The sequence below is a fragment of the Saimiri boliviensis genome, chromosome 3 (genome assembly GCF_048565385.1).
Source record: "Saimiri boliviensis isolate mSaiBol1 chromosome 3, mSaiBol1.pri, whole genome shotgun sequence".
Lineage (NCBI taxonomy): Eukaryota > Metazoa > Chordata > Mammalia > Primates > Cebidae > Saimiri > Saimiri boliviensis.
In genome coordinates, this window is record NC_133451.1 from 174,005,458 (window position 1) to 174,031,402 (window position 25,945).

At 38.6% G+C, this 25,945-nt stretch overlaps 1 protein-coding gene across 3 annotated transcripts in view; it reads right to left on the minus strand.

Moving 5' to 3' along the window:
- GALNT7 (polypeptide N-acetylgalactosaminyltransferase 7) overlaps positions 1 to 25,945 on the minus strand; it is a 152,408-nt gene that overhangs the window by 121,939 nt on the left and 4,524 nt on the right. The window contains exon 1 of one of the 3 annotated variants that reach the window (XM_074396976.1): positions 3,153 to 25,351. The exons of the other annotated variants lie outside the window; for them this stretch is intronic. The gene's annotated coding sequence lies outside the window, so the exon portion shown is untranslated. Of the gene's footprint in view, positions 1 to 3,152; positions 25,352 to 25,945 lie in introns of those variants that run through there. 3 annotated transcript variants of the gene reach the window in all.

Here is a 25,945-nt window from a genome sequence, read left to right on the forward strand (position 1 = left end):
TCCCTTATTTATGAACATGATAAATTCCTAAATTTACATTCAAAGCCACAGAATATTACTGTGAATGTGAACATGTGGACAAAAAAATGTTCCCAACAGCTTTCCGCACATTTTTAAAAAATGCAATATGGTGTATACTAGCCCTAGGGCAATAAGACAAAATTTCTAAGATGATAAGTAAATTGCCTAATTTAAATTTAAATTGCCCCTTTAAACAACCTAAGGCATGTACCAAGCATGCCTCTGTATAAATTCGGTATGTTAACATGCTGTATTAAATCTGACAATAAGAACCCCAATTAGTTTACATCATTAGTCTCTTTAGCCTATTATCTCTTAATGCTTTTAACTCTCTGTACCCTAAGCAAACACTGTAAAATAAGTAATAGTTACAAAGTAATTAGTTGAGCCATTAAAGAAATATTTAATTGATTCCTAGACTATCAAAAGGACTTTAAATCCATTTACAAATAGGAAAGTTGAAAACTAAAGTCTAATTGCTTTCACTATCTATAACTACGTAGCATATGACGAAATTTACATTAAGTACATAGTAAATAAAACAATAAATAATTAGCCTTGTCAACAACTGAATATATTTAGCCTCGTTTTTTTAAAAAAACAATAGTTTTTCATACAATCACCTATTTTATAAGCCCCTTGGATGGCTCCCTAATAAAATATTTATTTTGAACTCATTAATTTCATATTCTTTAAAAAGGAAATGAAAAATGAAAACGTTAACCATCCCCAAAAACTAGTTTTGGGAATGCAATCAAAGCAAACACACTACTCATTAACTGTATTAACTGAAGGCTGGCAATTTGGGAGACTGGTAAATGCCTTTTTCTCGTTTGTTGACTTCTGTTTTATCACTTATTTACACAGACATTTCTTCAAATTTCATACTGTGTATCACAGTTGATGATTCTTTTATTGTCAAAAAAGATCAACAAAAACCGAGGCATCACTTTAAAAAATTACAGAAAAATAATTTTACTGTTACACAAAACCATGCTTGTCTTCCATGAATGCAATGCCTTAAAAACAAACAAACAAACAAACAAAATCGGGGGTGAGAGGAGAGAAAAGACAGAAGAGACAAGGGTGCTAGGCAGCAACTTCATGTATGTGATTTGAGGATCCGGCTAACAAAATCTCCCTTTCTGGCTTCCATGTACATTCTCCAGAACAGTAAATTCCTTTAGGTTAAAGCAGATTATTTCTGTATGGAGTGTATGTTACTCTAGAATGATTTATTTACGTACAAATTACAGAAACCTACTTAAGCTAGCTTAAATAAACTAGTATTTGTTATAAGAATTCAGGGCTATATCACAACCTAATCAGCAGGAAGAACAGGCAGGCCTCATGGGAATTAGAAGGCCTCAGGCAGAGGCAGAGGCTGAGTCTTTTTATCTGTTTGTCCCTCTCCACATCATCTTTCTTGTATCTCTGCTTGTGGAAACAAAGTGAAAATCTACTTCATTCCTTTCTCTATAGACTGGCTTCCTTGGCAAGCCTTTTTAGGTTTTCCTCCCCCATAACCTTGCCTGGCATGTGACTGGTGCTTAAGGAGCTGATCCTGGTACCATGCCTACCAACCAACTCTGTACCATCTCCATTGATTCAAAAATCCCAGGACAAAGAATAGAGTTGACCTAGCATGAATATCCCTGTCCCGTCAACTATATCCATGGAACAGGATAGAACCTTCCAACCTACGGATAGGGACAGAGAACTGAGGAGGAGATGTAGCTTAAAATGAAATGCACGGCCAGGCGCGGTGGCTCACGCCTATAATCCCAGCACTTTGGGAGGCAGAGGCAGGTGGATCATGAGGTCAAGGGATCGAAACCATCCTGGTCAACATGGTGAAACCCCATCTCTACTAAAAATACAAAAATTAGCTGGGCATAGGGGTGCGTGCCTGTAGTCCCAGCTACCCGGGGGGCTGAGGCAGAAGAATCGCTTGAAACCAGGAGGCAGAGGTTGTGGTGAGCCGAGATCGTGCCATTGCACTCCAGCCTAGGTAACGAGGGAAACTCCGTCTCAAAAAAAAAAAAAAAAAAGAAAGGAAAAAAGAAATGCATATGTGTTACAAGGTTCTACTGAATTCAAATTTATACAGAGGACTATATTAACCACTGAACACAAACAGGAAGACTGAGTGAGAAAGGCTCAGGCAGGTGCATTCTGATGGTTTCTCAACAATTTACTTCTACAGCCTTTCAAGGCAATGATGATAATTAAAGAACTCGAGTGTACATATAAAGGAGATAGTTTATGTCCCCTTCTGGTGGCATAGCACCTGGGGCATCTTTAATTGTTTGGTGATTCTGATACCTCTCTAGACAACCCTTTAGAAGTAGGAAGGACCCACATACAGAAACTAGAAATAGAAACTGTTCTGCAAAGGGCAACTTATATAAAAACAGGGATGAGATGGCTGAGATGGCTTTCAGTTTGAAGATAAAGTTGTTGTTTTTTTTTTTAAAAGGAACTTGTTGCTTATAAATTTGAATATTTCAGCAATATGGCTGAAGTACAGAAAATCCTAATGGACAGGGGGAGGGTATATATTAAATTCCAAATTCTGAAACAAAAAGGACCCCTTGAAGCCAAAATAAGAAAGGTTTCAGGGCAAAGGAATAATGCTTCTTTATACAGCAACTGTAAATATACAGCACATGTCATCTTAATAATTATTTCTCCATGCCCTTTAAATTTTTGGTTTCTACTTGCTGCCCTCACCCACCACATACTCCTTGACACACTTCTCCCTCAGCCTGGCAAAATCCTACTTCGAAAGACAAGCACAAAGTTAATTCTCCTCAACAGACTTGCCCTTTTCCACTTCCCAGGTATGATTCATTTTATTTCAATATTTAACATACAATGTTAGTGTCTTCACATTCACCTCACGAACCAGCGTGTGACTTACCTAAGAAAAGAGATTATATCTTAGTCATCTTTGTATCCTCAAAGCCCAGTGTAACAAAAGACACCTAAAAAAAACCCATTAAGTAGTTTTTTGATGAGTCACAGACGCTAAAAACAAACAACTTCAAGAAGGCTCATGGAAACTTATCAATAATATATTCATAACAGATTTCTAAGGAAAGAAACGAAACTTTGGGCTGCATCCTTACCTAATGCGATGAAAGGACAGCAGACATAGTTTCTCACATAAAAGTGACTTTGGTATATGTGCAAGACGTCCTCAAGACTGAGTACACCACTCTTCCACTCAATCTTGTTCACGCATTCTGGCCCAGATCCACCTCTCTAATTTTGGTCACAGTACTGTTTCGGGCACCGTATCTTCCAGCTGAACTTTCCAAAAGAAGACTTTATATCCATTACTGTGCCAGTGATTATTATCTTTCAGTTCCAAACCCACCTTTCTATATTTTGCTTTGTGAATCTGGCTCTAGACCTTTGCAAACATTTCTTGCCAACTACGTTCCCATTAGGCTTTACCAAACAGGGGGCGCTAGACTGAAGCAGAAAGGCTGGCAGAAGAGATTTACCCTTTTGCTCGCTGCTTAAAGGCAACTTACCATGGTAGCTGGAGTGGTCCCAATCTCCAGCATTTATTCAACCCTGCTCCCACTCCCCAAACCAGCCCCATTATTTTCTAGAGATACAACAGGAAGCCAACCAAGTACTCCCCCATCCCACCCCCAGAGATCTGAACCCAAACTTGCCAGGTACTTTTGTGAGCTTCCAAATTTTGATAATCCCAACGTCTTTTTTTTAATGCCCTAGCCCTATTGGTGCTAGTTCTTCTTGGAATCCCTATCTGTGTGCTTCCTTAATATTTCCATTTTGTCTTTTCAGTGCTCCAACATCACCTGCTCACTGTAAGACCTACCTCCCAATGCTGCTATGCAAGTCCACAGACTTTAGCTTATAACCTTCAATGATCCATAATCTTCTCCATGGTCTCCAGACTGCCAACAGCAATAGGATCTGATAGTGACTTTCTGGTAACAAATCTTTGCCAATTCCAGGCCCTGCATTTCTGATAATGGATAAAGCTCAGATATGGGGAGTAGGGATTACTCCAGTTGGCAGAAAAAAGACAAGAGACATTGCTCTATTAGCAACAAAGCAAACCAATAAATGTAGAATTTTCAATAAATCATCATAACCCAATGTTCAATAAACTTATTGAACACCAATGTTAAAAAGCACTGCTTGGTGATAATGAATGCATTAAAAAAGCTTAAAGCCTGGCCCTATTCACATGCACTTCAGAGACAAGTCTGAAAAGAGACTTGAAATCAACAGTTAACCAAGTAATATAAAAAGTAACAAATTTATGTTTGGATAAGATCAGATTTACACTAGATACCAAGACCATGCTAACTGTTCTAGGCAAGGGGAAAGTGGAACTAATGAAAGTTAGCTACAAGTGACTTTTGAGCCTTGCTTATACAATGGTATCATTTAAAAAATCACATGCTATTACCCTGTAGAAAAGACTACGATTCCTCCCAATATCATTTCTCCCCTTCTACCTCATTAGTACCCACTTCCTAACCTCCAATGGTTGGCTATGTAAATGGCCACCTAGAATAAAGATACTGAAAGTGATATGTACAGGTGAAGAGGCAAATTCCTTGTTTCCTTCCTTCCTACTGCTGCACTGTGGACATGGTAGTAAAATCTCAGACCATGTAGATGAGAGCAACTCTTTGAGAATGACAGAGTAACAAGAGAAAAGGGGCATGTATACCTAACAGCACCATAAAAGACTATGAAGTATTGCCATTATCAGTTTTGATATTTATGTAAGAGAAAACTAACATTTTGGATTTCTGTTGTAGTAGCCAAGTCTGTATTTTAATTAACATTAACTCCAAATATCTAGTTACTATCCCTTAAGGTTCACACAGAGTCAACAGAACCAACTGAGAGTTGAATCTATGGTTCAGCCTTCATGCGTTTCCATAAGGAAGGTTGGGATGGTGGTAGAAATAATGTTTCCCATCAGGTACCATTCAAAGACTTCCAGAGGCATTCGTGAATACTGAATAGGGAGTAAAAATGTTCAAGACAGATAATGTTAATTTTAAACACAGATGTCCCTTGGAGCAAGGGAAGAATATCCATGATTACTGCAGGGAGTTTTCAAAAGAAAAGGTGGTGCTTTCAGTGCACACTTTATTAGACTAATATTTTAAAAGTACTTCATTCAATCTTGCCTACGCAGAAAAATTTATCCACCTAATATACACCATATAACTCTGGTGTTATATGCTTGCAAAATGTTTTTGGAAGTATATTTAATTTGGGGGACCTATTTTGTTATTTCTATAGGAAATGAGTTTCTAATAACTGAAACATAATTCATACACTGGACATCTATTTTTATATGAATAGAAATCTAACATGGGTTATACTTAAAATCATTTGACTCACAATTGGAGTCAAGGAACCATTTATGTTTGGGTTCCCTGCATAAAAGAAATTCCTAAATATATGTACTTAGCAGATTCATCAGGCTGCATGGCAATGTAGCAAGATAGAGGCGACTGCCAAGCAGGGGTTGTTCTAGGAAACCTATTTTAACTATCAGTACAGTTTTTCTGTAATTGTGAAGCACACTGTAAACGGAAATCATTTTTGATAAATAACAAAGCAAGATCAGTGAGCTGTTTTCAGGTGGAAAACAATATGGGGAGTATAGGTGCTGATATCACTGTAAGATGATTACATGAGCACCTCAAGTGTGAGGATTGAGAATGAACTGCAGGTCTCACCAGGGTTTACCACCAGGGAGACAATGGGTATTGTAAACTCAACGAAAACCACTAGAACACTTCAACTTCTCCCTGAAGCGCAGTAAGGCCAGGGGCTACTCAGCAGGGGACAGGTGAGTAGTATCAATAGGGTGGATCCGCTGTTGAGAAGTTTACGAACCAACTGGGGAAACAGCCACATGCTAAAGAGCATTAGCACCAGTCATAATCAGCTACATAATGAGGAACTTGGCTGAGGTCAGTTACATAGGTGTGGACTCAAGTGGTTAGGAAAGGCTTCAAAGAACAGGTAGATCCCGAACGGGTCTTGAGGGATGGTAAGATTTACACAGCTGGATGCTGGCATGCTGCACATGAACAGGTAAGGAAGGCCTCAGGCAGAATTCGGCAGCCAGATTCCTCCTCTGAAGACAGGTCCATCTGTCCACGGTGCTTTCTCTTCTCTCAGAACACTAACATTCTTTAAAGAAAACTAGATGCTCTTTAAAAACTGGATAAGAGACCAGGTCAGTTTGTGAAAGATGTGCTAAAATGCTCAAGTTTCTTTTCTATAGGACTTTTCAGAGCTTTTAACATACCAATGTACACTGTGAAATCTCTGAGGGGGTGATACAATATGCAACGCTTCTCAACCTTACTGGCCCCAAAACCCTTTTAAAGTAATACCTGCTAATACACCTTGGTTCATAGAACACAGTTCAGAAAGTGCTACTTGGTGGTACTGAATCCCACCTGAAGATGTAGGCTCTGTCGTCAGCCTAGGTTTGAACTCTAGTTGTTACCTATGAGGTCAACTGACCTTGGGCAAGGTACTTAAACTGCTCAAAGCCACAAATTTCCTCAACTGAAAAATATCAGAAGATTAAGTTAAGATTGTAAACATACCTAGGTGTTCAATAAACTTACTCATTAATATTTGATGCTCAATTATCAGACTAGAATTTGGCTCCCCACATGGGTGGGAGTACTGTGCTGACCTGTTGTATTAGTACATAAGTATAAATAAATGCATAATGTCTGTATGTATTTAAGATATAGGCCAGGCACAGTGGCTCACACCTATAATCCCAGCACTTATAGGTGGATCATGAGGTCAAGAGACAGGTGGATCATGAGGTCAAGAGAAGGAGACATCCTGGCCAACATGGTGAATCCTTGTCTCTAGTAAAAATACAAAAATCAGCTGGGCATAGTGGTACACGCCTGTAGTCCCAGATCTCAGGAGCCTGAGGCAGAAGAATCTCTTGAACTTGAGAGGTGGAGGTTGCAGTGAGCCAAGATCACACCATTGTACTCTAGCCTGGCACACAGAGCGAGACTCTAACTCAAAAAAAAAAAAAAAAAAAAAAAAGATGCAAAGACATAGAAAAGAAGAGCCCTATCACAACATAGTGAAATAAGTATAGTCCAATTATGCAATGACTAAAAGAAATGGTGTTAGCTACAGGAGCCAAGATGGCCAAATAGGAACAGCTCTGGAGTGCAAGTCCCAGCAAGAACAACACAGAGGGTAAGTAATCACCCCATTTCTAAATGAATTTTCACTGCCCACGAACCAGGAGATTCCCAGGCCAAAAAGTGCCATGAGTTTCCAGCACGGCTGTTTCAGCCAGTGCTGTGGGTTGGGGCACAGAAACTCATACAAACTGGGGGGGGGGGGGCATTTCAACCGGCACCTGGAGCACCTGGGAGACAGAGCTGCTGATTCAACTGAAGGGGAGGGGGCTGAGACAGGGAGCCAGGATATTTGGCTCAGCGGGTACAACCCCCATAAAACAAGCAATCTGAAATGGTCTGAACTGAGAGTTTCACAGCAAGCACAGCTGAAATTGGGATGGTCCAGCTGGTGGGGCAGCGTGGAGGGGGCGTCTGCCACTACCAAGTCAGTTCGCCAATACTGAGGCAGTTCTAACTGTACCTCTATAAACAACACCTCAAGGAAGTTCACACAGCAGCTGGGCTGAGCTCACGGCAGCTCAGCAACGCCTCTGCTAGCAGACTGTGACTAGACTATCTCCATGCTGGGTAGGGCATCTATGAAAAAAGGCAAGAACATGTCAGGAATGTTTAAATAAAGCCTGACCTTCCTAGGACAGTGCACCTAGGAAAAGAGGCAGTTATGAGTTCTGCTGCAGCAGACATAAGTGTACCTGCCCAGCAGCTCTGCATGGAACAACGGAGCTCCCAGTACACCACTTGAACTCCTAAAGGGACAGATTGTCTCCTCAAGCAGCTCCCCAACCCCCATATACCCAAAGAGACGCCTCATAAAGGAGAGCTCTGGCCGACATCTGGCGGGTACCCTTCTGGGACAAAGATAACAGAATAAGGAATTGGCAGCAACCCTTACTGTTCTGCAGCCCCCACAGGTGATCCCCAGGCAAGCAGGGTCTGGAGTGGACCTCCAGCACTCCTACAGCAGAGGGCCTGACTCTTAGAAAGAAAACTAAGAAACAGAAAGAAATAGCTTCAACATCAACAAAAAGAACGTCCACTCAGAGACCCCACCCGAAAGTCACCAACTACAAAGACTACAGGTAGATAAAGCCATGAAGATTGTAAGAAACCAGAGCAAAAAGGATGAAAACACCAAAAACCAGAACGCCTCTCCTCCTCCAAGGGACCACAACTCCTCACCAGCTAGGGAACAAAGCTGCATGGAGAATGAATCTTATGAACTGACAGAAACAAGCTTCAGAAGGTGGGTAATAACAAACTTCTCAGAGCTAAAAGAACACGCGCTAAACCGATGCAAATAAACCAAGACCCTTGAAAAACAGTTAGATGAAATGCTAACTAGAATAAACAGCCTAGAGAAGAATGTAAACGACTTGATGGAGCTGAAAAACACAGTATGAGAACATCGCAAAGCAAACACAAGTTTCAATAGCTGAATCGACCAAGCAGAAGAAAGGATATCAGAGACTGAAGATCAACTCAATGAAATAAAACAAGAAGGCAAGATTAGAGAAAAAAGAATGAAAAAAAATGAACAAAGCATCCAAGAAATATGGAATTATGTGAAAAGACCTAATTTACATTTGATAGGTGTACCTGAATGTGACGGAGAGAATAAATCCAAGCTGGAAAACACTCTTCAGGATATGATTCAGGAGAACTTCCTCAACCTAGCAAGGCAGGCCACCATTTAAGTTCAGAAAATAAAGAGAACACCACAAAGATATTCCTCAAGAAGAGCAACCCCTAGGCACATAATCGTCGGATTCACCAGGGTTAAAATGAAGGAAAAAATGCTAAGGGTGGCCAGAGAGAGAGGTCGGGTTACCCACAAAGGGAAGCCCATCAGACTCATAGCGGATATCTCGGCAGAAACTCTACAAGCCAGAAGAGTGGGGGCCAATATTCAACGTCCTTAAAGAAAAGAACTTTCAACATAGAATTTCATATCCAGCCAAACTAAGCTTCATAAGCAAAGGAGAACCAAAATCCTTTACAGTAAAGCAACTGCTGACAGATTTCATCACCACCAGGCCTGCCTTACAAGAGCTCCTGAAAGAAGCACTATACAAGGACAGGAACAATCAGTACCAACCACTCCAAAAATGTACCAAATGGAAATGACATCAATACAATGAAGAAAATGCATCAACTAATGGGCAAAACATTCAGCTAGCATCAAAATGGCAAGATCAAATTCACACAAAACAATATTAACTCTAAATGTAAATGGGCTAAATGCCCCAATCAAAGACATAGACTGGCAAATCGGATAAAAAGTCAAGACCCATCTGTGTGCTGTATTCAGGAAATGCATCTCACATGCAAGGACACATAAAGGCTAAAGATAACGGAGGAAGATTTATCAAGCAAATGGAGAGCAAAAAAAAAAAAAAAAAAAAAGCAGGAATTGCAATCTTAGTCTCTGATAAAACGGATCTTTAAACAAAGATCAAAAGAGACAAAGAAGGACATTACATAATGGTAAAAGGATAAACGCAACAAGAAGAGCTAATGATCCTAAATATATACACACCCAATACAGGAGCACCCAGATATATAAAGTAAGTTATTAACGATCTACAAAGAGACTTAAGACTCCCATACAATAATAGTGGGAGACTTTAACACTCCAGTGTCAATATTAGACAGATCAACCAAACAGAAAATTAACAAGGATATCCAGGACTTGAACTCAGATCTGGACCAAGAAAACCTAATGAACACCTACAGAAATCTCCACTCCAAATCCACAGAATATAGATTCTTCTCAGCACCACACTGCACCTACTCTAAAATCGACCACATAATTGGAAGTAAATCACTCCTCAGCAAATGTGAAAGAACGGAAATCATAACAAACAGCATCTCAGACCACAGGGCAGTCAAATTAGAACTCAGGATTAAGAAACTAACTCAGAACTGCACAATTTCATGGAAACTGAACAACTGGTTCCTGAATGTTAACTGGATAAACAAAGAAATGAAGGCAGAAATAAAGATGTTCTTTGAAACCAATGAAAACAAAGACACAACATACTACAATCTCTGGGACACATTTAAAGTAGTGTCCAGAGGGAAATTTATAGCAATAAATGCCCACATAAAAAGCAAGGGAAGATCTAAGATTGACACCCTATCATTAAAATTGAAAGAGCTAGAGGAGCAAGATCAAAAAAAAAAAACCTCAAAAGCTAGCAGAAGACAAGAAATAACTAAGATCAGAGAAGAACTGAATGAGATAGAGATACAAAGAACCTTAAAAAAAAATCAATAAATTCAGGAGCTGGTTTTTTGAAAAGATTGACAAAATAGACGGACTGCTAGCCAGATTAATAAAAAAGAAAAGGCAGAAGGATCAAATAGATGCAATAAAAAACAATAAAGCGGGTATCACCATCAATTCCACAGAAATACAAACCACCATCAGAGATTACTACAAACAACTTTATGCATATAAACCAGTAAACGTGGAAGAAATAGACAAATTCCTGGACACTTAAACCCTCCCAAGCCTAAACCAGGAAGAAGTTGAAATCTTGAACAGACCAATAACAAGGGCTGAAGTTGAGGCAGCAATTAATAGCCTACCAACGAAAAAAAGCCCAGGTCCAGATGGGTTCACAACTGAATTCTACTAGACATATAAAGAGGAGCTGGTACCATTGCTTCTGAAACTATTCCAAGTAATACAAAAAGAGGGAATCCTTCCCAAATCATTTTATAAACTAACATTATCCTGATACCGAAACCTGGCAGAGACTCAACAGAAAAAGAAAATTTCAGGCCAATATCTATAATGAACATGGATGCAAAACTCTTCAATAAAATACTGGCAAACCGATTGCAATATCATATCAAAAAGCTTATCTACCACGATCAAGTCGGCTTCATCCCAGAGATGCAAGGCTGGTTCAACATATGCAAGCCTATAAACATAATCATCACATAAACAGAACCAAAGACAAAAACTGCATGATCATCTCAATAGAAGCAGAGAAGGCCTTTGATAAAATTCAACAGCCCTGTATGCTAAAAATTCTCAATAAACTAGGTATTGAAGGAACGTATTTCAAAATAATAAAAGCTATTTATGACAAACCTACAGCCAGTATCATATTGAATGAGCAAAAACTAGAAGCATTCCCTTTGAAATCTGGTGCTAGACAAGGATACCCTCTCTCACCACTCCTATTCAATATAGTATTAGAAGTTTTAGCCAGAGCAATTAGGCAAGAAAAAGAAATAAAGGGTATTCAAATAGGAAACGAGGACATCAAATTGTCTCTATTTGCAGATGACATGATTGTATATTTAAAAGACCCCATCATCTCAGCCCAAAAGCTCCCTAAACTGATAAGCAACTTCAGCAGAGTCTCAGGATACAAAATCAATGTGCAGAAATCACAAGCATTCCTATACAGCAGTAACAGACTAACAGAGAGCCAAAGCATGAGCAAACTCCCATTCACAATTGCTACAAGAGAATAAAATACCTAGGAATACAACTAACAAAGGATGTAAAGGACCTCTTCAAGAGAACTACAAACCACTCCTCAAGGAAATAAGAGAGGACACGAACAGATGGAGAAACATTCCATACTCATGGTTAGGAAGAATCAGTATCATGAAAATGGCCATACTCCCCAAAATAATTTACAGATTCAACACTATCCTCATCAAGCTACCAATGACCTTCTTCACAATACTGGAAAAAAACACCTTAAACTTCATATGAAAAGAGAGGCCACATAGCCAAGACAATCCTAAGCAAAAAGAACAACACTGGAGGAATCATGCTACCTGACTTCAAACTATACTACAAGGTTACAGTAATCAAAACAGCATGGTAGTGGTACCAAAACAGAGATACAGACCAATGGAACAGAACAGAGGCCTCAGAGGCAACACCACACATCTACAGCCATCTGATCGTTGAAAAACCTGACAAAAACAAGCAATGGGAAAAGGATTCCCTGTTTAATAAATGATGTTGGGATAACTGGCTAGCCATGCACAGAAAGCAGAAACTGGACCCCTTCTTGATACCTCACACATAAGACCTAACACTATAAAAACCCTAGAAGAAAACCTAGGCAAAACCATTCAGAACATAGGCACAAACAAGGACTTGATGACTAAAACACCAAAAGCATTGGCAACAAAAGCCAAAATAGACAAATGGAACCTAATTAAACTCCAGAGCTTCTGTACAGCAAAAGAAACAATCATTAGAGTGAACCGGCAATCAACAGAATGGGAAAAAAATTTCTGAAATCTACACATCTGACAAAGGACTAATACCCAGAAAAACAGATTTATAAGAATAAAACAAACAAACCCATCCAAAAGTGGGCAAGGGATATGAAGAGCCACTTTTCAAAACAAGACATATATGAGGTCAACAAGCATATGAAAAACTGCTCATTATCACTGGTTATTAGAGAAATGCAAATCAAAATCACATTGAGATACCACCTCATGACAGTGAGAATGGCAATCATTAAAAAATCTGGAGGCAATAGATGCTGGAGAGGATGTGGAGAAATAGGAACACTTTTACACTGTTGGTGGGAGCATAAATTAGTTCAACCATTGTGAAGACAGTGTGGTGCTTCCTCAAGGACCTAGAAATAGAAATTCCACTTGACTTAGCAATCCCATTACTGGGTATATACCCAAATGATGATAAGTCGATCTATTATAAAGACACATGCACAGGTATGTTCATTGTGGCACTGTTTACAATAGCAAAGACCTGTTGACCTGCCCATCATGATAGACTGGACAAGGAAAATGTGGCACATATACACCATGGAATACTATGCAGCCATAAAAAACGATGGTTTTGTGTCCTTTGTACGGACATGGGTGAATCCGGAAACTATCATTCTCAGCAAACTGACACAAGAACAGAAAAACAAGCACAGCATGTTCTCACTCATAGATGGGTATTGAGCAATGAGAACACATGGACACAGGGAGGGGAGCATCACACACTGGAGTCTGTTGAGGGTGCTCAGGGGAGGGAGAGGGAAGGGACAGTGGAGAGGGGAGGAGGTTGGGGAGGGATAACATGGGGAGAAATGCCAGATATAGGAGATGGGGGGAATGGAGGTAACAAACCACATTGCCATGTATGTACCTATGCAACAATCCTCCATGATCTGCACATATACCCTAGAACCTAATGTATTAATTAAAAAAAAAAAGAAAAGAAAAGAAAGTGTATTGTTTTACCTTTTAAACATTCACAATATGAACAAAAACGAGAAAATCCTGGATTGGCTAAGTTGCATCAGGAGAAAAAAAAGAGAAATGATGCTTCACGACACAGAGACTACAGGAGTAAGAGTAATAAACAAAATTAAGAAACCAATGTTTTTATTAAACATCATATATAACCCCATGGCAGTGACTTTAATTTCTTAATACTAACTCACTAGGCAGAGCTTTAAAAGCTTTAGAGTGCTTTACAGTCCACAATTTTAAGTTATGAACTATGTTGGGGAAAAGAATCAGGAAGACATAGTGAAATAAGTAACTTTCACAAAACAGTTGCTCTTCCAGTTTTACTCTCCCTCAGATGGCTTCTGTTTTTCTTCATTTAATTGCTGTTTTTGCCAGAAAGCACTCAATGTTTAAGCAATCTTAATAAACCATCTTATATAATTCAAAATCATGCTTTGGCTTTTTTCCATTGGCAGGTAAAAAAATTTTGCAAATGTGGTGTATATGACAATTTCAGATATCTAATTCCCAGCACAAAGGTTTTCTCCCTCTAATGTCCTCTTTCCTTAAACCATCTTAGTATCAAAATGACTAGATTATAAAAAAATTTACAAATCTATATATATCCTAAAAACAATAAAAATATTCCTACAGGGAAATTAAAAAAGCAATCCACAGAGTTTATGTATACTGTGGACCATGTCTATGTATAGCATATATATTTAGTCAAGAAATACACCAAATACCTAATGATAACTATCTTTGGGTAGGATTTGTCACAGATAATTTTGTTTCTTACTTGCTTTCACTTTTTAATACTACCTACAACGAACATACATTCTTTTTTTCTTAATGTGAATGTATTTAAAAAGTAAATAAATAAGGCCTGGCGCAGTGGCACACGCCTGTAATCCCAGCACTTTGGGAGGCCAAGATGGGAGGATTGCCTGAGCTTAGGAGTTCACAACCAGCCTGGGCAAGAGAAACCCTGTTTCACACCAGTGAAACCCCGTCTCTACTAAAATACACACAAAAAAATTAGCCTGGCGTGGCGGCAGGTGCCTGTAGTCCCAGCTACTTGGGAGGCTGAGGCAAGAGAATTGCTTGTACCTGGGAGGCAGAGGTTGCAGTGAGCCAAGATTGTGACATTGCACTCCAGCCTAGGTGACAGAGTGAGACTCTGTCTTTAAAAAAAAAAAAAAAAAAAAAAAAAAAAAAAAAAGTAAGTAAATAATAATATTTTCCTCTTTCCCCATTTGAGAACACTGGTTCACTGAAGAATATAACTTTTAAGACAAAAGTCTAAAAGTCCAGGAGAAAAGACAGTATTCAACCCCTCCTTCACTTATAATTCAAAATAATGAATTCATAGCAAGTTTACAGAACTTAAGTATTTTCACTCTTTAAGCACTCTTGAAACTATGTACAAATTATGGTGCTCATCCAAGAAAAGGGAACAGAAGGAAGGAAAAACAGTATGTGCAAAAGTACAAGTTAAACCCCATAATAGAAGCTCCGATACAGTTACCTAAAGGAATCACAAGAACATTGCTATGGAGCTGATTTTATGTCTACTTTACAGATGAGGAAAAAGGAAGCTCCCAGAAAGTAAATCACTCGGCCAAGGTCACTAAAGCTATTAACAGTGATTGCACCAGCATTTTACCCCATGTCAGAGTCCATGTGTACTTTTACTATGTAATGATGTTCAGCTTTATTTTTAATCCACCAGCTGTCACATTGTCCTTGGGGTGCTATATGTTACACGGTAAGGAAAATTACACATCAATATAATTTCTCTAGAAAATTTAGTATTCATAGGGATTAATATTCATGCTTATCGACTCAGTTTTTAAAAAGAAAAAGCATGTATGTGGTTTAGACCCCCTTCATCCTTCCTATTCCCCCAAACCCAAGACAAATGATTGGCTTAAGCCATGACCTTGTACTATATACCTGGCCCCTCCTCCTTTTATGTAGCACACACCTATCTTATCCCTACAACTTAAAGCTCATTCTCCTTGCCCTATGCCCAAGCTCTTGTAAGGAATACCATAATCAAGTTGAATGTAATTTCCCTAGGAATCTTTTGAATTATTAAGGATGTGTTTGAGTTTTTCCAAATCTCAATGAGACGGTGACAAGAAAGCATCACTAGGACAGCAGCTTATCCCAAAACTATGAGATTGCTAAATCTCTTGAACGTAAATAATGCTTATTTCTCTCTTTCTTGACTAGCACATGATTCACAGAAACTGTAGGCTATACGATGTATACAAGGAAATTAAGAAAAAAAAAAAAAAAAAAAAACACTTCCCAGCAGCACCGATTTAACCCCCACTACTTCCTAGTAACTAGCTACAATACAAACTTCAGAATTTAGTATTCCTAAACTATAGGTCTTTTTTGCTTGTGCTAACTATCTACTACATTTTAATTCATTATACCACCCAGGATAGGAAGTATTTAAGCAGTATTATATAATCAGAAATGCAGTACATGTATTATTTTAAGAATAAGGGATTTCTCTCAATCAAGTATTATAGTAATCAAAACCCTAAATTATACTAGCTTCTTTTCCCCAAAAGGAATTTTTCCACTTTTTTTTTTTTTTTTTTTGAGAATCACTGATCTTCTTCACTCCCAATAGTAAGTTAAGCATCTAAGAGACATTGTCCTTTCAAGATTCCAAGTGGCACCCAGTGCACCATTTACTCTGTACACATACTTAATATGTGCTGTTCATGCTGCTACACACTTTCACAACGCCATGAAGAAAATTCAACGAACCTGAGTCTTCTCTGGGCAAGGCAAAGGTGACTTCCGACTGATAACAAGCAAACTGACACAAACCAAATTTCTCATGCATTTGGCTTCATGACAAACCTGTTAAAGCATGGTGATTTTTGTTTTGCTTTTTTACTTTTTTGGGTGTCAGTCATCTGTTACCAATTTTTTTTTTTTTTTTTTTTTTTTTTTGAGACGGAGTTTCGCTCTTGTTACCCAGGCTGGAGTGCAATGGCGCGATCTCGGCTCACCGCAACCTCCGCCTCCTGGGTTCAGGCAATTCTCCTGCCTCAGCCCCCTGAGTAGCTGGGATTACAGGCACGCACCACCATGCCCAGCTAATTTCTTGTATTTTTAGTAGAGATGGGGTTTCACCATGTTGACCCGGATGGTCTCGATCTCTTGACCTCATGATCCACCCGCCTCGGCCTCCCAAAGTGCTGGGATTACAGGCTTGAGCCACGGCGCCCGGCCCACCAATGTATTTTTAAATGTACATATGTAAAATCCTAAATAAACAGGAACATCAGTACTGGTTCATGGATTTAGGAAATTAAGCAAATCAATTTGTATCTAAATGGAAAGCACCAGAAATAAATCAGGAACCTGACTTAAGAAGGCACTGCATATTTTCTGATCTTTTTTTTAACCACTTAAATATGGTTATCATGTAAAGCTGTGGCAAGTGGCCCAATGCTCATAGTCAGTTGACATGAAGTAATGGGGATGGAGTGAGGCAGATTGAAACATTAGTGTTCACCTTCCAGAATATTAATATCTCAAAGTACCAAAAACACTGTTCTAAATCAGTTTTTTTGACATTATCAAGAAGAAGATGTTTCATTTAGTAATTTAAATTTGATTTGATTTTCATCACTGCATATATAAGGCAGTTTTAAATTAAGCCCACGTCAACCCAGGAAAATTTGCAGTCCTATGACAGAAAGGAACCTTGTGCCAGAAAACCAAATCCTAATCTTTCTCCCATTCCTACTCAATCACTGGTCTTTAACTTTCATCATTCATCCCTCTTAAGACCTGTGGTATTTCAGAGGATATTAACAGCCTCTTAATGCAGCTGTTTTTGTTGTTGTTGTTTTAAGTACAGCATATGAAATCAGTGGGAGGGGGTGCACAGAGAGGACACAAAGAACACTTTTTTATAAAAGGTCCATTATCGCTGATTTTAAAAATGAAATTTTCTCATTATCACTGGCTCAAGAGTTAAAGGTCTGGTTATCTTTAAGAAGTATCAGGTACACAGAGAAAAAGTGTGTGTGTGTGTGTGTGTGTGTGTGTGTGTATTATGAGTAACCTGTTAGCCTCATTATTCAAAGATTTGGTTACCTTTAATTTAAAAGAATCAGGTAAAGAGAAAAAGCTGTGTGTGTGTGTGTGTGTGTTATGGGTAACCTGCCAGTCTCATCATTCAAAAGCTTTAGTTATCTTTAATTTAAAATAATCAGGTACATAGAGAAAAAACTGTGTGTGTGTGTGTGTGTGTGTGTGTGTGTGTGTGTGTGTGTATCATGACTAACATGCTAGCTTCATCATTCAAAAGTTTCAAAGGTTTGGTTATCTTTAATTTAAAATAATCAGGTACATAGAGAAAAAACTGTGTGTGGTTGCGGGGGGGAGGGTGTGGAGTGTGTATTATGAGTAACCTGCTAGCCTCATCATTCAGAGGCAACACGCTGCATGCCCAAATGGCAGATTTACTTTTTCTAGCTACCTACAGTCAATAAAATATACAAGTGACATTTTTAATCTTAAAAGAATCATTCTGACATTTGGTACCCACTGGAACTCAAAGAAACTGACCAATGAATCACTCAAATTCTGCATCTCATAATCAGACAAAGGAATCCTCTGTCCCAAGGGAGAAAAAAGTAGACTGTAGTTATTTTTATTAAAAAAATTAAAGGAATAGTAGGAAAAGTATCTCAATTCACTAGAAAACAAAATACAGAACAAATGTATATTAGTTTTGCTGTTACCTTAAGTTTTCTAATTTTCTATATTAAAAAAAAAAATCTACTCCTTAACTGACACATACAACTTCCTTTTAGTTCTTTCTGCATTTATCAGCCCTTCTAAATCATTATACAAGACATGTTGCTTTTACACATAAGTACCTGTCACTTAAACTGAAGAGGTAGATGCAAATAAGAATGTTTCAAGCCATTTACTTATCTTTAGGAAGCAATTTTTGCCAAAATATAAGAAAGATTTTAATATTTACTTTTATCTTAGTGTTACCAGTTAACAGTGTGGCGGTCAGGGATGAAAACTGCTTCTTTCGAAACATGATTTTACACTGTGAAACTATTTTTTAGACTGGCTGTGACTTGCCTTCCATTCAGTCATAGTGTAAAGCTGATCAAACAAGAGTAGCTGTACTCTTCCTGTAGTCATAATTAATGAAAAGAAAGATGAAGCCACATTCATTAAAACGTTCCTCGGATTTTTCAAATAGGGCCCTGGGAAAAATAATCTGAGAATGATCATGCAGTATATATGTATTCTGACCGACACCTGGATGATACCAACATTTCCTTTCTCAGGCTAAGCAAACAGCAGGACCTGGGAAAAGGTGGTATTTTCGGCTCTATTATGTTTCTAGGTTGATTCCACTCTTCAAAATTTTCAAAGTTAACAACTGTGCTTTCACGTACCTTACATTTATTTTAAAATAGAAGTGTTACATGTGCCATGATTTAGAGTCTAAATGTTAGCTACAAGAAGAGGAATAGATCAGAAAATGTATTTCTTTAAAATGCCAAGGTATTTAAAAATCATCCTCTTTTAGTAAATTTTTAGAATAGAGACTTTTAGAAAATTATTCATTTTTTTCTACTACCATGATCTCCCTGGATGTAAGCAAATTTATTTTCATTGATCACTAAAATTGAAACATTCTCCTCCAGCCTCCTCTGACAGATTTGACAGTTTACTCTTCGAATTTCCTCTGAGATCATCACACAGGGAGCAACAGTTAATGAAACTGCAGGCCTCTATATCCCCACTCTAGCAATCTTTTGCTTAAATGTTCAAATATAATTATGTATTTTAAGTAATCAAAATTTCCAATCTTGACAGTGATCTTTTAGTTTAAGAACACCTACCATAGTAGAAAAATCTGCATGTGTAAAGTAATAGGATTTCAGTCATTTGTATTCCATTACTCTAAAAAGCACTTTGTAGTCATTTATTTTGTACCATAATTGAGAGCTTATTTGCCAAAAATCTAATGGATTTTTTAATTCATTTTAAATCATCCAGGCAAGAACTAGCAGATTTTTGAAGAGGAGTGTTTAAACACTTTCCTTCAAAAGAAAACGTAAAACTCTGCAAAAACAGATTGTAAAGGTAACACTAAGATTTACATAGCATACCTTGCTGTATTAGAGATTCAAAGATTAAATCTGTTGAATTAGACAAATTTTAAGAAACGCAATGATCAAATTCTATAATAAAAATTGCATGGCAAAATACTGAACTGCCAGAAGAAAACTACCCAGGCAAGGGTGAAGATTTAAGTCTTCTCAAGTAAGCATAATTAAAACCTATATCCAGTAAGACAAACATTTTAGAAAACGCCTAAGACAAGTTTTGAAATGGCTATGCAAAGTATATCTTTGATTTCCAGGTATACAGTATTTTATTAACAAAGAACTGACCTGGTGCAGTGGCTCACACCTGTAATCCTAGCACTTTGGGAGGCTGAGGCAGATGGATCACCTGAGGTCAGAAGCTGGAGACAAGCCTGGCCAATATGGTGAAACCCCATTTCTACTAAAAGTGCAAAAATTAGCCAGGCATGGTAGTGGGAGCTTGTGATCACAGCTACTCAGGAGGCTGAGGCAGGAGAATAGCTTGAACCCAGGAGGCAGAGGTTGCAGTGAGCCAAGATAGAGCCATTGCACTCCAGCCTGGGCAACAAGAGTGAAACCCTGTCTCAAAAAAAAAAAAAAAAACAAAAAAAAAAAACAAAAACAAAAACAAAAACCCTCCAGTATGGTGAAATATATTACATGATAAATTTTTCTAGGCAAATAATTTCCTTCACAAATACATGTTTTTCATAAAAGCATCAAACAATCAAGCAAAAAAAAATTGACTTAACTGAACTAGACTGTTCCAAAGTCATTTTTAAAATGTTTCTATAAATGACCATAAACCATAAATTTAAACAGAATTGGAATCTTCCTAAAATGATGCTACTTTTACATTTTCCATTTCTGAACATTGTTACCCAGGTATCTTTGATACACGCTGGCAAAATGACACTTGCATGACTTACTCAAGTATATGGATAGTTTTATGCTGGGGTTATAAGGGAACTATTTTTAAAAACTAAGAGTACTGAAATTCTGAGCATACAGTTTTGCTATTCTGTTTTTTAATATACTTCAGTCAAATTAGTGTACTAAAAAACTGAAAATTGCCTAATGTTCTCAGAATAAAATTTCTTTTCCAACTTTAAGTATAAATTACTTTTCTAGTCACAGTTTTTCAAATCAGTGGGTTTCAGACTTGAGTAAAAAAATGACTAAAATGCGTTGCAATATCTAGCTTATATAGTATTATATACTATCACAACTAAAATATGTATATATAGATGTTCTCTCTCTCTCTCTCTCTCTCTCTCACACACACACACACACACACAGAGAGAGAGAGAGAAAGAGAGAGAGAGGGAGTGTGTTGTGGGAGAGGCTGAAAGGCACATAGTTATGGTAGCCCAGATATAACCAAAAATGGGTTAAGTTCCTCTTTGATAGTTACAGTTCTTTAATAAAACTTCTTCTCTACTGGTATTTTCCTGTAGTGAAGATGACCATTCATGACCTGAACCTGAACTTCTTTATCATCTAGGCCAGTTTTCCTGGGCCATAATATTTACTGATGCCAATGACGATGCTGTTACAGTCTCTTTCTAGACCAAAGTACTACTGGTTAGCTTGGCAGGCAGGTAATGCTTTCACAGCCACTTGCTTCAGCTTTCATTCTAATTAGTCCTCAAATATTGTAACACTTGCATTTGTTGATGGCCCTGCCCTTAAAAGAATTATTTTTGCTCACGGTCAGACAATAGTGTCTAAGTCATTTTACTTCCATCCCTGCCTTCTTCCTCTCTCCCCACTAACCTCCTATAGCCTAAAAGAAGGCATTTTCCATGTTTCTTGCTTCCTACACACATTTTTCTCCTCCATCCACACAGACTCCTTTAACATACCAATCAGCTCCCTGAGCTTCAGATACCACCCTCTGGCCAATGAAATGCACCCACTTCTGATTCCATTCTGAGCTCCATCTATTTGGTTAGACACCTTCACTCGACTGACCTGTGGTCTATAAAATACTCTATGCCCAAATCACATCTTTCATTTCGCAGCCCCAAAATCTATATAACGTCTAGACTGGTACCCCTCAAAGCAGGATCACTGGACCAGCAGCAACAGCATCTCCAGGGAACTAGTTAGAAATGCAAATTACCTGCCCTACCCTAAGTCTACTCAATCAAAAATTTTGGGCATGTGGCTGAGTTATCTGTTTTCTCATACCCTCTAGGTGGTTCTAAAGCCTACAGAAGTTTGAGAGCCAGTGCTTTGGACAGCTGTATTCCTCCTAAGGATATCAACATCCTTCCTTTCCTTTACCATCAAGAATGATTCCTCCTCCGGCTGGGCAATTCTATTATACTTCCATCATCTCTCCCTCTGTATTCAGTTTCTAGGGACTTCTCCATAGTTTACACTTCATTATATCCTTCAGACATAATTGTCTCGCCACTGAAAGCTAGCTTGCACTGTTTCCAGATTATTCCTTATAGCCCAGCTCTGACATTCAAAGTCTTTCATGGCTCAGATTCTATTTATGCAAGGTCCTCTATTACATTCCTCTCCACCCAATTTTCCAGCCATGTAGTCCCCAGGATTGGTCAGAGTCACTTACACTGCTGTACACAGTCTCCTCTGTCATCATCCCTCCAACATGTCTTTTTACAACACAAGCTCTCGGACAGCATCGAGCCCCATACATTAGACGCTGCTTTCTCTGTAATCCCACAGGACCCAGTGGACTTAACTACCACAGTTTTGTTTTACCCACAACTGTTTACTTGTGCATCTGGCCCACACACAAACTGTGGCCAAAATGGGTTCTTACTCATTTTGTTTATCTAGGAACATACAGTTTAAGCAAGACACCCATATAACTTACCATCCAACTCAGGACACTTCTGAGAGTGAAAGGATAATAATGGCTAACGGGCAGCAAATGTAAACTGAAACAAATAATCACCCAAATAACATACCACAGGAGCCACACATCCCCATCATCCGAGTCCTGACTACATCTTCAAGCAATTTAGAACTGTACTCCCTCCAAACTCAACAAACTCCAGACCCACCCTTCCACTCCATTCTCTTTAAAAAAAAAAAAAAAAAAAAAAAATTTGAGATGGAGTCTCATTCTGTTGCCCAGGCTGGAGTGCAGTGGTGCAAGCTCCACTTACTACAACCTTTGCTCCTGGCTTTAAGCAATTCTCTTGCCTCAGCCTCCTGAGTAGCTGGGATTACAGACATCCGCACCTGACTAATTTTTGTATTTTTAGTAGAGATGGGGTTTCACCATCTTGGCCAGGCTGGTCTCAACCTTCTGTCCTCAAGTGATCTGCCTGCCTAGACCTCCCAAAGTGCTGGTATTGCAAGCATGAGCCACCGTGCCTGACCTCCCATTCTCTTTCATATTACCATGTACAGATGCTCCTCAACTTACCAGGGTTACACCTTGCAACAAACCCACTGTAAACTTGAAGAATCGTAAGACAACTTAAGTCCAGATGCTCTCATACATATGACAGGGTAATACACTGATAAACTCATCAAAAAGTCAAAAATCATAAGCGGAATCATTGTAAGTCAGGGACCATCTGTAATTGTCTTTAGTGTTTATCTGAAATTATCCTGCTAGCATCTACATACCCACCTTTCAGTGCAGTCCATGTGTACTTGCCTGTATTGTTAAAAACTATAGTGCAAGATCAGAGAACACAGCTCTGAAGTTAGAACACCTCAGAGTGAATCCTGGCTCTACAGTTAAGTGAGTGACCTTGGACAAAGACTTCACCTCTCTATACCACACCAGTCTCATCTATAAAGCGGGGATTCCATCAAACTTGCAATAGAGGGTGGTTGTTACAAATAAACAACAAAATACATGTAGAATATTTATTTGGCCCAAAGTAAGGATTCAAAATATGTAAACTATTATTGTTGTTATTACCGAAATCCTTAATTTCGCTACTTTTCAGATTGTACATTCATTCTTCAGGAATGAGAATCGAAATTCAAAATATGAACAAAGACAATTATCTAGTATGAAGCTGAATAATCATGATTATTTTCCTGCATTCAATAGCTACTCAAATCTTGCTGACCAACTTTTTTAATAACTCATTAGAATTTCCACATATTCTGTTTACAGATGGCTCAAGCTCAGAATTTTGCTTTTCATTCATGATGCATTATTTTCTCTCTTCCTGTTTCTCCAATTTACTATTGTCTGATCTAACATAGTTTATACAGAAACCCAAATTGTATCCCCACATGTTATCTCCCATCCCATGCAACCGGCCTAAATCACAAAACAGACTGCTGTTCAACAGTTTCCATTCTTTCTTTAATAATAATTGTGCACCCCCAAAAGGCTATTTTAAGCCTTCTCCATCTACTGGTTTGACTATTGACGAAACATATCCTTGCGACAGTTCTCATATTACTTCTTTATATTGCTACCAGATTAAGGAATAGCTCTTCCCTAACCCCAACTAGATTGTGAGAGCAGGAACTTCCACTTCAGGTGTTATCAGTGTTCTTCATGGGGTCTTAGGGAGGGGAGGATGAAGAGAGGGGCAGGGGCAAGGAGGTGGTAACAGGGCTGATGCCTGACCTCACACAGACCACTGGATGGGAAATGTTTCCACAGAAGTGATAAATACAGCTATTCTTAGGAATTCGCCAAACATTTCCAGTATGTTCAGACCTATGTGGGAGACATAAATGGATGTACTTTAGTTTGTATGAAAAACATTTAATATGTGCCTTCCATAAAATCAGCACCAGGATAGATGAAGGAAATACTCAATGAATAGGAAACATGAACCCTGCCTTCAAAGGGCACAAAAGACAGTGGTTGGAAGCCTTATTTAGTTTAGAGGACACTTTAGAAAACATGAAAGCTTCTGCTTATCAACCTAGAAAAAAAATGCAGATGCATGCAAAAGTTCGAATTAATTTAATGAAGTCTATAAACCCTAGATTTCTCGCACCTGGTGATGTGAGAGTTTTATCATTTTTATGTGTGGCGGGAGAAGGGGGATGGGAGATTGAAAACAGCAAAGAAAACAAAACCCAATCTTAAGGTGTGTAGCCTGGGAAAGAGAACAGTGACCACTTAAGACACCACAGTTTCACTGAGTGATAGCTCCATCCCTAATAGTATAAATGGAGCTTCCATTTGAAATATAATCTCATGTTCAAGGGCAGAATTTTTCAGGTTACAACTGTTCATCACTGAGATAAAATGGCTTTGGAAGGTGGAACTTCACTGTCAGGGTAATCAATTCAGACACTAATCTTTATTTAAGCTCTATTCCTTTCAAACGTGTTAGCTTACCTATCACATAAAACCTCTTGGCCTACTAGTTCCTGAATTAGTCCTGCTATGTATACCCTGAACCTAAGTGGCATTAATAACTTCACTAAAGTTGCACTTGGGTATCCAGAGAGTCATTAGTTTACACACAGCCTCTCACCAGTACTGAATGTTTCAATGCAAGGGTCCCCAATCCTGGGTCATGGGCAGATATCGGTCCATGGCCTGTTAGGAATCAGGCTGCACAGCAGGAGGTGAGTAGCAGGCTGGCAAGCAAGCATTACTGCCTGAGTGCGGCCTCCTGTCAGATCAGTGGTGCCATTAGATTCTCACTGGAGCATGAACCCTATTGTGAACTGCCTGCAAGGGATCTGGGTTGCATGCTCCTTAGGAGAATCTCACACCTAATGACCTGAGGTGGAACAGTTTCATTCCAAAACCATCCCCCACCCAAACCAACCCACACCCCCCCACCCCCCTGCCCCAGTCTGTGGAATAACTGTCTTCCATAAAACCAGTCCCTGGTGCTAAAAAGGTCAGGGACTGCTGTTTAAACAGATCTGTCAACATTTCCTTTAAAAACCTTTATTTTCAGAGGCTTCAGAGGCTATGAGTCAACTATAGACAGTTACTCAGGGCTAAAACCTGAGATAAATGGTGTCAGTCTGAGACATATTATAATTCATTTAATTAAAGGAACTTTCCGTGCTTTGCAAGTCTAAACAGATAATCTTAAGAAATGCTAACCTTAAAATATCCAGAAGTCAAAGACTAAAAAAATAAGGCTTCCCATAATAATAAAATACAATAAGGTATACATTTTGCCTTCAGAACTTTCCATAATGGAACAAATAATCTATCATCCGAGGCCTCCTGACACCTTCGCTGTCACATCCAATAGCCAAATCCTGATGCCTTTGCATCTTTAGGAGCTCTTGAATCAATTTACTTTTTTCTATCTCTACCAGTTCTGGTGGGGGTTGTAATTATTCAGGTGGGACATGTGTTTGCTCCTACCAATACAAGCAAACACATGT